This window comes from Ciconia boyciana, chromosome 2 (genome assembly GCF_034638445.1).
Source record: "Ciconia boyciana chromosome 2, ASM3463844v1, whole genome shotgun sequence".
Taxonomy (NCBI): Eukaryota; Metazoa; Chordata; class Aves; order Ciconiiformes; family Ciconiidae; genus Ciconia; species Ciconia boyciana.
In genome coordinates, this window is record NC_132935.1 from 64,637,496 (window position 1) to 64,652,070 (window position 14,575).

General features: G+C 43.3%; 1 protein-coding gene across 5 annotated transcripts in view; it reads left to right on the forward strand.

The window, feature by feature from the left end:
* The first annotated feature begins 1,869 nt into the window (after positions 1 to 1,869).
* The window catches only part of ZNF407 (zinc finger protein 407), a 355,565-nt gene continuing 342,859 nt past the window's right edge, over positions 1,870 to 14,575 (forward strand). For 2 of the 5 annotated variants that reach the window (XM_072852839.1, XM_072852840.1), the window contains exon 1: positions 1,964 to 2,034. The gene's annotated coding sequence lies outside the window, so the exon portion shown is untranslated. Of the gene's footprint in view, positions 2,035 to 3,051; positions 3,131 to 14,575 lie in introns of all 5 variants that reach the window. The other 3 variants (XM_072852836.1, XM_072852837.1, XM_072852838.1) reach the window with 3 other exon arrangements.

Below are 14,575 nucleotides of genomic sequence, written 5' to 3' on the forward strand. Positions count from 1 at the left end.
CTCTCATGATCATGCCTTCTACCCCAGTATGTTCCCGCTTAGTAAGCAGATGACAAAAGAACTGATGGACCAGTCATGCTGACCTGGATACTACAAATACTGAAATACAGGTGTTACTTGAGGCCCAGACCTACAAAAATTCTTAGGCATATAAAAGGAAATTGTAAACCGCAGAGAAACTGAGCTTGAGGGACATCAAATGGTTGTTTTACCTATTTTCCCATGCTGAAAAATATCAGGAACAATTAGACTGTTCTCAATTAGACTGTTTGTAATCAGATCCTTCTTAGAACTGCCAATGGTTTCTGCAGTCTCCCGATAATCTATTGAAGTTCTTAAATGACCTTACAAAGGTAAATATATATATATATATATATATATAACTTTTATATAATGATATCTTTACTACAAATTAAGGAGTCTTCCTCTGTGTCAATTTCTTATTATACAGAGGACGATTAAAATAGGTACTATAACCCTGAGGTACTGGAAAGAGATATTCTTCTGCTACCTATGTTCTGTGTGATACTTTATCTGCTGATACTCTTATGTTTTAAACTTCGTTCATTCATTTCAATCTTTACCAAGACTCTAGTCATTCATCTGGGTTCTCCATTTTCATCTGATCAATGGCTCAGGCTGTAGTGACTGCTCATCTTCATTCTTACAGTCTTTACAACCCAATCCACAACAGGCAATGCTGCGTCATAAGGCTAACAGATTAGGGGATGACTAATTGGCTAAATGAAACGGTAAGTTGTTAGGCCTAATTAGTAAGCCTGACTGTGCCTTAAATACACTGTATGACTGGAAAAAAAGTCAGTGAAACTCCAAACATATTCACAATGGGTTGTTCTCTCCTCCTGACACTCCCCCGCCACGGCCTTGAAGAATGCTGAATGCTGTTTAAGATACTTCGACCTACTAAAAAATACCGTGCACTCACAATATAAATGTTAAATCTGCATTTTTTAAAATCATAAGCAACTGGGAAAAAGCAAGTACGTCCCACGACAGATAGTGAAAGACTCTTTAGACCACGCTTCTTTAATTTTGTTGTTAATCATGTGACTTAGCTTAAAAAAGGGAATATAAAGTGTTTCAATATTACAGTTTCTTCACCACCTTACGAACTGTAGGATGTTTTACTAATTGCTTCCCTCTCTCCCTTATTCATCCGCTTCCCTTCTGAATGGCATCCTCTGAAAAACACTGAAAGTGCAGCCAATTCTTCAGACAGTTTGTATCACCTTCAAACGACAGCGTTAGTGAATGACTGCTGTGCACCGTCTCATCTAACCCGTTCTTTCCCACTCCTTCCAAGCACCCATTCCCTAGGGGAGAGCAGATTCTCACGGCGCTATCTGTGCCAAACCACACCGTGAAACGCCAGTTCGTTTTATGTACACCCCTGCACGGCACAGGCTTATAATCGTGCAAACCAGCGCCAGGAGCTGCCGTGGCAGAGGCCACGCGTACGCAAGGCTTTGCCAGGCGCAACCGAAGGCGCACCGTCGAGCACTTCACACACCCCATCTGCTGCCTCCGGCAGCACTGCCTGCCTTCGCCCGCCCGGGACGCACAGCCTCTGCCAGGAAGGGCAGCGCCAGCCCCGGGCAACCTTCGGGGCTCCCTCCTTCCCTCAGCACCATGCAGCCCGTCTCCCGGGCCCTCCCCGGCGAGGGAACCGGGTGGATCGTGCAGCAGCAGGAGACCGCGGCGCCCCACAGCGCCAGCGCTCCCGCCGCCAGGCCCGGGCAGGGGAAGATGGCGGCGGCGCGCGCGCCTGCCCGCCCCCCCCGCGCGGCGGCCGTTGGGCGCAGCCCCTCGCGCCCGTAGCGGCACGCGAGGCTGGGCGCTCGAGCGGCGCCACACCGGCTCCCGCCCCGGCGCCGCGTCACGTGAGCGGGCCTCCTCCGCCTCCCTCCCCGCGCTGCGCGCCTCGCTCTGGGCGTGACGCAAAACGGCGAATCTACGGCGCGCCACTTGTGACCAAGATCATCACAAGCGGAGGCGGACGGCTCCCCCCGCGCGGTAAGCGTTGCCGGACGGGACGCGGCCGCTTCGCCCCCCCGCTCGGCGGCGCGGGGCGGGCTGCCGCTTCGGACCCTCGCGGGGGAGGCTCATGGGGCCGCGGGGCCGCGGTTGGCCGGCGGGCGGGCCGGCGTCTCCCCTCGGGCTTTTTGGGCCTCTGTGCTACCGTCGTTTTTTTGGTCCTGGTGGGCGGGCGGCCAGCAGCGCGCCGCCGAGCCAATCCCATCCCTTGTTCCGCCCCCGCTGCCCGCCGAGTGGCCGGGGCGCCGAGGGCGGGAAGAACGCCCCGCGCGCCCATTGGCTGCCGCAGCCGGCCCGGGCCGCGGCTCTTCCCTTCCGCTCTGCCGCAGGCGGCCGGCGGGGGGGAGCGGAGAGCGGCGGGACGGGCAGGGGCAGCGGGGAGAGCGGGCAGGGCGGGAGCGCGCGGGCGAGCCGCGGGGGGCGGGCGGGGGCGCGCGCCCCGGCCGGCTGCGTTGCGGCCCCGGCGGGCGCGTGCTGTGGGGGCGCCCCCCTCCCCCCGCAGCGGGGCGAGCCGGGGCCGCTGCGCATGCGCGGGCCTTCAGACCGGGCGGGGCTGGCTGCGGCGCGGCTGAGGCGCCCGCGGCCGCTGCCCGCACCTCCCTCACCGGGCGGGACAGTGAGGGGACGCCGGCGGGGGGCGCTGGCCCTGTCAGCTGGCGCCCCGCGGGGACGGTACCGGGCAGCGCCCCTTAAGCGCTGCGCGGCCACGGTCGGGCGTGTGCGTGACCGCCGTCAGTGCGGCGTCTGCGCAGGCGCAGCGGGGTGGGGGCCAGTTGGGGAGAGGGCCGGCTCCTGCGCCCCCGGCCAGGCCCCGCCCGGCGGCGAGCTGCGGCGTGCGGTGGTGTTGGGTTCCGGTGCCGTACGCCGCTGGGTCCGTGGCTTGGTCTGGCCCCGCGCAGCCGGGAAGACGTGACTTTTGGCCTGGTTCAGCTGTACCTTGAATGCTTCTTGCTGCTCAAAACCCACTTTTTCTTACTTTCCCCTCCTTTCCCGAAGGTCATTGTAGCGTGAGCGTGGGTGAGCTTGAGAAGTGCGGTTGGCAGTGAGTGACAACGCATGTGACTGCAGGAGCTTTGTAAGCAGTTCTTACGAGTGGTAAAAAACCAGTTGTAGTCGTTTTCCCTTTGCTCTGGTTAAATCACTGAGCAGAGCAGTCTCCGAGTCACGATTGCCTTCTGCACGCTCACGATCTTGCGATTTTCAACATGGTTTTGTCGTCCCTAGGGAGTTAGTGGACTTTCAGGGGACCTGTCAGATTGCACTAAGGAAAGCAAATTCACATAAATAGCATAGCAGTTTCTTAATAAATTTCTAAATAGGTGTGCCTCTTCAGTGGAAAAGATCATTAAACCAAAACTAACTGTTCTAGGTGGCCTGTGAGGCATAGGTTGTCATCTTGTTTAATTTGACTTGTTATGACAGGTTTCCTGTTGCTCCTTCAAATAATTAGTGTGGCCTGTGAACCACAATGTTCATCTTAAATGTAGCGGTAGTTAAGGAGAAATGAGGAAAAAGCATTTAATTTGTGATCTGTATGCTGTAGCTGTTGGTGATCTCAGAATTTTCATAGTTACAGTTTTAATTCTTGTTTTCCTGTACCCTCTTTTCTTCTTTGTGTAGTTGTCCTGATGCAGATGTGCAAGACCTTGGGTTTGTCATGTGTTCATGTAAATCTATATCATACTAAGCATGATGGTTACACCTAGGGAGTAGTACATAACGGGAATCCAAAAGTGCAAGGGTAATAGCGGCAGGAGTGATTTGCTGATGGCGCAAAACAATAATAGACTAAAGTATAATTTACACATTCGGGATAATTTGCTGTGATTCTTACCTTAATAATCTAAAGGCGTGGCCTGTGAAGACTATAAATTCTCTTTTTCTATTCCTATATCGGAACATGAGTAATCAAGATGTTTGCATGAGGCTGGAGCTTTGGATGTTGGGATCTGTATTTTCCCCAGGTCATGCCTCTGTATGAAAGATGAAGACAATTACAGGCTTCAGTTTGGTCTCTCCTGCAATCTCTTAGACTATTCACAGCAAGTTACATTCATCATAGAAGCAACATTACAGTCATTCCACCCTTATTTCATAAATTATTTCAGCATGGACATATAATCAGATTGTAGCTTTTATATATAAAATATGGAGCCTGGCAGTAATTGTATAATCCATACATTTAAAAAAAGTCAAAAGCACTGATGTGACAGCGTGATGATGGACTGTGACTTTTTCAGTATGTTCAAACATGTCAGTTTTATTAGCATTTTGGGAAATGTAATTCAAACGACCTGAGTTAAAAACATTGAGCCAATCCTTTACTATCATTCTTCTGTGGGAACTATTGTATAGAAACGGCAACAAAAATTTCTAATTTATTTGCACGAAAGTTTTCTTTGTTAGAAACTTTTTTAAAACTTAAGCTGTGTTGTCTCCTTTTATAGAAAAACATTACTTGGAGAAAAAATATGTATGAAGCAGATGCCAGTCACAATACTCCATTAAAACAAACCTTTTGTAATGAAGAACAGCATTTTTGTATTAGTATGCACAACATTAAGAAAAACATAGCTTTGCTTTGCCTTTGTTTTTTTATCTTTTGAATGTATACAGACTTGGGGTTTTGTGCATGAACTAAAGTTTACAGACAGATTGGCATATGAAATGTGGTTGAACTGGAATTGTTGCGTGGCTCCTACATTTGAATTTCCTAAGATGGTTTAGAATGTAAATATTCTCTTTCTTGGAGAAACAAAAAGGCTACACTGGATGGATGATCCATCACTCAAATAAAAACATTGATTAAAGATATGTCTGGTCTAGTCATTCATTCAAATTAATGCCACAGTATTATGGTGCATGTTAAAATTACTATGTTCACTTTTTAGATTGCGCATCATGCAGTGTAGGTTATTCTTTTGAAGTGAGCACATCACGAAAGGTAGGGATTGGGGGGGAAGACGAGATGACACGATTCAACAGATGTAGTGGCTGCTATTCTTGTAGTGGCTTTTTTTTTTTTGAGGGTTGTGGTGATGGGGAGAGAATAGCTGCTCCGTTGTTTGCAAACCTAGCCACTAGGCGTAGTGGTCTCTATTCTGTGCTTTGTGTTGTATAAGGAGTCAGACAGAAACGGTACTTTCATTTTGACAGATTAATAGTCAACAGCCGGCCAGTGGAGCGCTCTTGGTTGTGCTTCTACCCCAGAAAGGTATTGTTTTGCATTGGCCTTGCTAGCTCGGGGTAGCACAGCTGCCCAGAGCTGCCGCTGCTGCCTAAGGTGCAGCTGGATGCAGGGCCTGGCCAGCAGCAGCACAGGCGTGGAAGTGCTGCTCCCCGCAGGAAACGACTTGAGTGGAATGAGCAGAACGAACGACAGCGGTTCTTGGACACAAACACGTGTAGGAAATGAGCAGTATGCCTTGATGGTGATGCTTAGTGCTACTAAGAGGCATGGGATTAACCGTGGATGTCTTGGAGAGAATGAATTAGGAGTAGGGCCGCACGGGAGGTGGCATTGCAAACCGCTAAAATGTTGCCTGGCCCAGGGTGTCAAAGTTCACATGACATCTCTCTGATAACATCAGAGTGGTTTAATCTTTGGTCTGTCTGCCTTTGCAGTGGACATTCTTATGGCATTACACAAAAGCATATGAAAGTTTTAAAATGAAATATACCTATACCTACTTTTCTTCTCAACTGGGTACTTTTTTTATTTTTGTCATTTCGGCCTGTGCTAAGACATAAGCTCAAAGTGTGTATTAGCCGGTGTGTATAAAACCAGTAAAGAAGCAAAAAATATAAGACATTGTTCTTGTAATCTGTAATTTCTCACCTGCAGAAATTCCAAAGGTGTCTTTTGCTTCGCAGAAAGAAGTTGTGTGTTTAAACCAGGGGAACCATACCCGCCTTGCTGCTCTGCAGCTATGAATTCTGGTGATCCTGTTTCTGCCATCTGCTAGTGAAGGGTTTGTAGTTACAGAAGGGTCTATAGCCCATTCTAGGTGTTTATGTTAAATATACACAGAAGTTTTCTTATTTTACTTAACTTCAGTTCTTCAGCATGTGAAGACGAAAGAAGGTTGTGTCCTGAACATATAAAACGGCAGCAATCTCTAGCTTTAGAGCAGAAAGAAGTCCAGTTGCCTTCTTTCCTCAATAAGAAAAGGAAAGTTACAGTAAGTGCTGGCCAATTCACACACCTCTTTACAAAGAAATAACCCAAGTGCCATTTAGAAACAGAAGGCAGTAATGATGTTCCAAAAGTAAAATGCTTGTTTGCATGACTCATGACTGCTTTCCAGTCCTGCATTAGCAGAGTTGTTGATTGCTGATTTTTTGCTTTGCTTTGTTTTGTTTGTTTGTTCTACAGCAGGCTGACTTTTTTCTCTGAGTAGTCTGGCCTGCTACTGAACTACTGTCTATAACGTTATGGGTTACATTTAACTGGGCTGGGAGGCTGCAAATGTTCTTAGTTTCCTTTGGTCCTTAGTGATACAGGCATAAATTTTAATTGCCTCTGCCCTTCTGAGTCTAAAAATACAAGCTGTTACGTGTGTGTGGCATATGTAATGGCCAAGGAGGAGGCATGCAGAGTAGTTAGGGTATGCAGTATTTGAGTGTCTAGATCTGGATGTGTACATCTCTATAGATTACTGTTTTGCTACAAACATATATATAGATGCTTTCCTGTCTGGTACTTCTTTGTCTCATTGTAGTTAGAAAGAAAGCTTCTTGCTGTCCTTAGCCCCATCTTTGGTATTTCAAAAGTCTCTCTCAAAATATAGGTACAAAGATTTAAAAAGTACACGTAAATGTTAAAATTCCCTGCAATTACAAGGTATAACAAAACTCATCCAAATAGTAATACTAAGTCATCAATTCATATAGAAATAATTTTGTGTGATATTTTTATTATGGAATCCATACAGTTATGTAATATACAAATATTTCTGTGGGAAACATTCCAACAAGAAGTTTGAAAAGTGTGGAGGTCCTGACAAGAATTCAAATTTAAGCAAAGACAGAAACAAACTTTTCTGGTGCCATTTGGATGGCCTTAAGAGCTCTGGTATGGCTTGATACTTCTCTACATGTGAGCTCCCTCTTAAGGCAGGTTTTCAAGCTTGGGCTTGCTCTGGAAGAGCCTGTGGCCTGCGCCCGTTTCCTTTCAGTGGGTTAGTGGTTGGGTTGGTTTGCTTTTGGTAAGTTAGTAGGACATATTTGCTATAAACGTATGAGATGGTCCACCCAGAGTTGGTTTTAAGACACGCCTTAGCAGGAGACTTGCTTACTTTACCTGTACCGGTGGTATGAAGCATGTTGGCATCACCTACTTCTGTGCTTGAGGGAAAAGCCTGAACAGGGGTGACCCAGTGGTCTTGGTTCACACAAGGAAGCATCAGGCTCGCTCCCATGTACTGCCTGGGGTTTTGGTGCCTCTAGGGAGCACCGCGCTGGCTGTAAGGTGTGTGTGCTGCAGCCGAGTTGCACGCTTGCGGTGTGCCCAGAGCTCACTGGAAGTGCCGGGTCTCCTCCTCGCGTTCTGCTCGCGTTTGGGCAGGAAATCCAGCGTGGCCCAAGAGCCTCAGATTTCCTGGTGGGTGGGGTGTGGGCAGTAAGCTCAAGGCTTCTGAGCAGCATGTCTTGGCGTTCATTAGATGCCCAGCATACATGCCCATCTTTCTCCCCAAGAACCATGGCATAGAAATACAGCGTTTTTGCATTTTGCAATCCCATGTGGTCTGTTAACAAGGAGAAAGAAATGCCTGTTGCGTGCCTGTCTTCCATTGAATGTGTAAGTGAAATAATCTGTTATATTTAAGTTGGATTGTTCCAGGTACTTGGGAAAAGGATCACAAACTCCAGAAATACAATAAAGGCAAAATGTTGCGCTCTCCTAGTTCCTTGCTGTGTAACACACCTTCTGCAGGGGTGTATTGACACTGGATTTGAGACACTGGATGTGCAGCAAGGACAGCAGTGATCCTTGTGTTTTGTTTTCTGTTTGATTTGTTACTTTTGTCATCTTCACTTCCCGTTTTCAATGCCAGTGAAGTAAAGGCTGTTTCTTTTCATGCTCCCCATGTGAGGCAAACCTGGATTTATCTTACTCTTTAAAGGGAAGGGAGTTCTCGCCTTATGTCATATAAATTGTTAATAGCTTATACATTTCTGAGAAGTCAAAAAGGAAAAATAAAAAACCTAAAAGCATCCATAAGCTGCAGCTTGTTTGTTTGTTTTGGCAGCTGCAGAATAAAGTGCAATGAATACTAAAATTTACTAGTTTAGCATGAGTATCCTTTACTGGGCACAGCCTGATTGTTATAAGTCAGAGCTAATTTTTTTTGGATTGGATCCCGTGCTAGCATAATATCTAAGTTCAAAGATACAGTACATAAAAATGTTTTCTGGATATTGTCTTCAAAATCTGCCAACTTCTTTTCTGTTGTTTTCAGTTTTATTGGTACAACAATGGAATGATTTGAATTGCATTTGGTTTTTTTCTCCCTGTTGTTCACATTTTCATTTTAAATTATTTACAGGTCTGAGGCTTGGAGATGAGAGCCTAATGAATGCTTTTAAAAATAAAACCTTCTTTAAGCACGTAATGCTTCATGTTTTGAATTTATAACCCAAGCCTTAATGAATCGTTTCCTAGTTACTCTCATCTTAGAATTTATGAGCTGTCCTATTTACAAGTTTTACCTATACAATGGAAAGATAATTCCTGTTTACCTTAAATGAAAAGAACTGTTCTTGTTTACAAGCTTAAACGGCTAATTAGGGGTAATATGGCAATAAATACTATGTCAGACCTTTTAGCAATAAGAAGATGCGATATTTAGTTTTAGGGCCTTTTCCTGGTGCGTTCCATGTAAGAAGACAGTGTGTTGTGGTATTTGATATCTCACATACATATCCGGTTAATAAAAAGTATTTTAGGGAAAAACAGTAGCCTATAGGTCCTTACAGGAAGCAGGTTCACTTCTGTTCTACATGTAGGGCAATATGTTGGTGCCCACATACTGTAATGTTGCTATAAGCCTTGTTATTGTGAGGCTTCAGATAGATGGCAGACATACGAGAGAACCCCGATGACTTCATGTATATGTTTATGCGGTGTTTTGTTAACAGTTAAGTTATTCTGCTGAAAAAAATAGTAGGACTAGCAGTAGTTGCTTTGTTTTGAGTGTACATTAATGTAATTTAATCAGGAAGGAAAGAAAATCTGGGACTAGAATTTGATGTCATTTACCTGACTATAAATTGGAATATCTCCATTTAGTTTAACAGAATTTTTTCAATTTGCATCAAAATGATCAAAATCAGAACCTGACACAAGCTCTCCATCTCATAATTTGTGCATACAAAACCAAAGAAATAAAATTGGATTTTTTTTTTTTTTGGTTCAATTCTTACCCTGAAAACCAGGTTTTTGAGCAGACCTTTTGTAATACAGTGTTGTTACTTGTTGGTACCAGGAACTTCGCAGATACATTGTATGAAGAAACATTTTTTTTTTTTTTTAGTTGTTTCTGATTAGACTTCAATTGTCAAAGCTACAGACGTGTGAATTTGAGAGCCATTCTAAGTCTAGGTAGCTTGAAAATTCTTGACAAGTATTTTCTCTGACTTCTTTGTGTCTGCCTCTGATGATACCTGCAGAGGGTTGTATGTAGGCTTTGTTCCCTGTCTGATTTTCTGTGTGTCACCCAAGGAGTTTGCAGTAGGGGTGGCAACCTGAGGAAGGAAGGAGAGGAAGAGGCTGAAGAGAAAGGTGACGTAGGTCTGACATTGGAGGTGTCCCTTCTGCTGCTCCAAAGCAGACTTCTGATGAGCTGTAAGGAGCTCCTTCTCTCTAAACTGAGGAATATTCCTTGGGTACAAGGTTATTGGGTACAGTAGACTTTCTTTGGAGAAGACAAGTAAAAACCTGACAATGCATTTTGCCAGCTCTTTTTGGGCTACTCAGTTTCTGTTTCCAGATGAAAAACATGCCAAGCTCTGCAGGTGGAGGTTGACTGACTTGCAGGGATACCTGCTCTTTTTCTTTGTTCACATCACCCTGATTTTAGACGTTGCTGGTATCAATACAGTGTATTTTGGGGTACAGTGTTGAATAAACTTTTTTTGTCAGAGAATGGGTACCTTTGTATTTTGGATGCAAAGGGTAAATACCCTATCAGGAACAGATTTCTGAGGAGGAGGCATACAGGCAGAGGTAATGCATTACACCAACCTTTATAGATGGAGAAGTAGGCAAGCTTTCAGGCACACAAGCCTGTCTTCAAATCTGCTGCTGATACCAAGATAATTAAAATATACTTTAAATGAAAACAAAGTTAATCTCTGAAGTTTATACTTAAATGTATGGAAGTGCAGAAATGTAAGGAGTGTGTCTTTTCATGGGGTCAAATAATATTTTATTTATGCATTTGTTACAAGTACTCCAAGGTCATTAGACTTAAGTACAGAGTTTTGGATGACACCTAATCTAACTGACAGTGCTAAGAAAACTTCAGTTGATATCGCTGTGGCCATGGTTTAATTTTGATTTTATTTTTTAATTATTTTTCGTCCCTGTAAGTTATGTTTCTAAGCTCAATGGTATCTGTTTTGAGAGGAGAAATCTTTCACATAATATTTAAATTTTGCTTGAATAAACCACCTAGAAAGTGCAGAGAAAAAGAATGGTATATTCCCTAAAATCAAATTGCAGTAGCAATTTTGTTTTGTAAAACATGATGTTCATAGTGCTGGAATTGTCTAAACCATCAGAACTGCCAAGCATAAATAATTACATAATTTCACACTTTCCAGTGAAGTCAGGCCCTGATTAAGAAGTTGACAGCCTGAGAGAGTCCGCTCTTTGACAGTGTTGTCTGTATTCCCTAAATTTGTAGAGACTGCCACTGGGAAAACAAGACTGAGCTTTAAACCTTTTACTTTGAATCAGAGCCCATATTGACAAATGGAGAATATTCTTTTTCTTAAAAAAGTTTTCATACTTTAAATGCACAGATATTTCAGCTTTTCAGCTTTCAGCTAGTGTAGATTTTGCTGATACCAGGTATTCTCGCTGTCTTGGTCCTCACTGTCTTTCAGTATGTTTGATATTCATATTTCTTTTTTATGCCTTCTTCCTTGCTGTGCTTTTTTTCTTCCTTTTCTTAAACAAATAGATAATATGGTAATACGAACTCTAATAGGAAAAAGGCATTGTTTAACTCGGTTGGGGTACTACTAATCCAGTCACCAAATGTAACCATAACACAGCATGCATTTTAATTATTAAATATAATGGAAACTTTGCATTTTAAATCTACAGCTATAAACCACTTGTTTGAAAATGCACAGTTCAGCACTATGATTTTAGCTTGTAGTGAATTACAGGGCAGTATTCTTTGATCAGTTATTACAAGTTGAAGATTAGTAGCATTCAGTGCTTGTGTTAATTTTGAGAATACATATAGGAGTCACTGCAGGTCAAACTGAAGCTCAGTCCTGTGTATTTTTAATGATTTAGTCAGCTGGCTGGATAAAGCAATGTAAAAATGTATAGATAATAGAGTCATGCCAGTCATTCCAGATAAGGGTAATTTAAAGGAACATTTTCAAGACTAGTACTCCCCCCAAATTCCAGTACTTTGTAAAATATGCTTTATTATTAAATGCAATGTTTTTGAGGTTTTTCTTTTACTTATTTGTTTGAACAGTTCTACAAAGTGCTCCTAATGCACTTGATGTCTTTCCACTAAGTAACAGCTGAAGGGTAAAACAACTGGTATGTGTTTGCTTATGTTTGGTCAATAACTGTTTCTGTAATGAATACATTTTTACCATAAATAAATACAATGAATTGTAATAGAAAATCTTAGTGTCTGTGCACTTTTTAACATAAAAAATAAAAATAGTAATTTGGATGTGGATTCTGTGGATTCTGATAGAATGTGGATTCTACTGAATCATCATGAAAACTTACTAATCCCTGCATGAGATGTGCAGGCTCGAAGCTCTGCTCTGTTTTCAGAAGTAGTGGACATCACGTTATTGAGCAGCTCCAGTAGGTTTGGAGGAGGGGGCTTTGCTTAGGTGCCTGCTTCAGGATGCTGGGACAGCTGGCATGCCATAGGTGCAAGAACAAGGCTCTCCAGATTCGTGAGGGGTAGCCAGTGCGGTAGTAGCTCAGCAGAGCCCATGTTTTCTTCCTTGGGTCCAGGTTTCTAGGCCCAACAACTCTCCTTTTCTGGGTTCAGGACTTGTGCTCGCTGTCTTTCTCCTCTAGCTGAGGAGGCTATCCCCCGTGGGTTGAGCAGGAGCTGGTTTTTTTCTTCTCTCTGTGTATTGTATGTGAGATACCAGTACCTAACGCAGGACTCCAGATCTCAGTTCCTGTTCCAGACATTTTAAAGCTTGGCATTGAGCAGTTCAGTAGTGCCTGACATCCCTGGTGGATACAGGCTTAAGTAATTTTGGACTGTTGAATTTTTGGAATCGAGTGCAGATTTTTGTTCCATAGGGCCACCCAAACCCTTAGAGCATCCTTGTCGCCTGGTTCAGCCTTCCCTTTTCCTTCATCTTTTTCCTTTTGGTGATCTGACATAAACTCCATAAACTGGTAAGTTATTTTACAATTGTAGCCTTTGCTGTTGAGTCTGGTTGTTTTAAGGATATGTTTGTCATAGAGCACCAGCTTTCTCATTCTTTCCCTTGCTCCTCACTATTCATCTCTATTGCAAATCAAATTATGATATCAAAATAATTATTATATCAATGTGTACTAGATCCTTAAAATTCTTACTTTGTGGTTCTTTTTGCTCATGTACCTTTTTTGAGTGTGTGGTGGGAGGATGTGCAGGTAATGTATCTCTACGCTTTTTTTTTTCTGTTTATACATATTTCAGAAATATCCTCTGCTGTCTGTGTGTGTGCCAGATTAATTTAGTTCAGCAAAGGATCTTCACGTGAAGACTATTTTTTTAACCGTGACCATCTCCAAACCTGAATCACTGTAGAGAACCAATGAATTTGTAAACATTACTCATTTGTATTGTTCCAGGGATGGGTTGCAAACTATGTACATTGGCCTAGTGAACTGTAGTTAAAGAATTGCTAAGAGACCACCTTTTCTGATGAATAAAGTTAGTTATGGACTAAATAAAGGCTACATTTGAAGCCATGGCCTTGGCTTCCTCTAAAGGAAGGAGTGCAGCATCACCTGGAGTAGCCATGAGCATCTCTGGACTTCAGGGCTTTGCCACCAGTGACTGCAGGCAGCTCCCCAGCTTAGCTTGCTTGCTGCTCCTGCCAGCTTGACCAACTCACCAGCTGCATTGTGAGAACCAAAGTAGGGTTTTGCTCCCTTGCTACTTTTTTCTATTCCTTTCAGACCATGGGGACTCTGAAAATTAAGGTACATTTTGCTTTTGTGCTGTTTGTTGTGCTCTAGGGGAAAGTTGAAAATAAGATATTGGTAGTAGGAAATAGCCTAGGTTGTAGCCTACACCTTAAGGTCATAGGTTGCTTGTCTCTTGTTGCCTTATTTCATGCTTCATTTTGGAATCTACCTTCTTATGTATGAATTGTTTTCCATGCTGTATTAAATAAAGTCCTTTTTATACCCGTTAATCCTTTGGCTTCCATTAACTTCTGATGTTTTTTGGCTGCCTTTATCTTTCTGTTGCAGTTTTCATTGCACTATACGTTGTCCAATCTCCAGTTCCTGAATTCTCAAGTCTTAGGTCTTTTAATTGGGAGAAGCCCTTTTTTACATGCTATTTTATCTGTTGTTCATTTTTAAGATGTGCTGCTGTGTTTTGTCTTGTCTTTTCTCCGACGCAGACGATTTTCATGCTTCTTGCTGTTCTCACTCATTTTCAGTGTGTCCAGTCCCAGTTGGACAGATTACTCCAGGAGATAGCAGTAGGATAGGGAGGTTTTCCTCCCTGGTCTGCCAGCCTGAACCTGGCCCAGGTCAGCAGCAGCTGGAGGTCAGTACCTGGCGCCCATCCGCCCAGGGGCTGCGGTGCAGCCAGCTGACCATCTCCCACCGGTTCCTCGGGGTGGAAGCTGGGTCTGAATTACAGTAGATGGCCCTTATTTACTGATTTAGGTGGCTAAGCATTAAAGTTTTTAGTCTGATTGCTTTTCTCCTTCTCTCACATCCTTTCTTGCCTTCCTCCTGGAACAGACTTTTTTAAAAAAAAAAAATTTGTAAAAGGAAAAGTATACCAACTCTAAGTATGAAGTGAATTTTTACTGCCGAGTTATAAATTCCAAAAACTAGGGGGTTTATAATGGAAATGCTTAGGGGGGAGAGGGGAGGGCGCACTATAATACATATGTAACCTTTTTTCCCTCTCTTTAGTGAATAGACCGTTTAAACTAAATTAAGTAAAGGATATAAATTCTGTTGTTTCAGTTTTTAATATTTCATGGCTGATTTTATAGATAAAAATTACATTTAACAATAAATATGAAGAAGAATTTATACAGCCTGTTCTAGTTTGATATG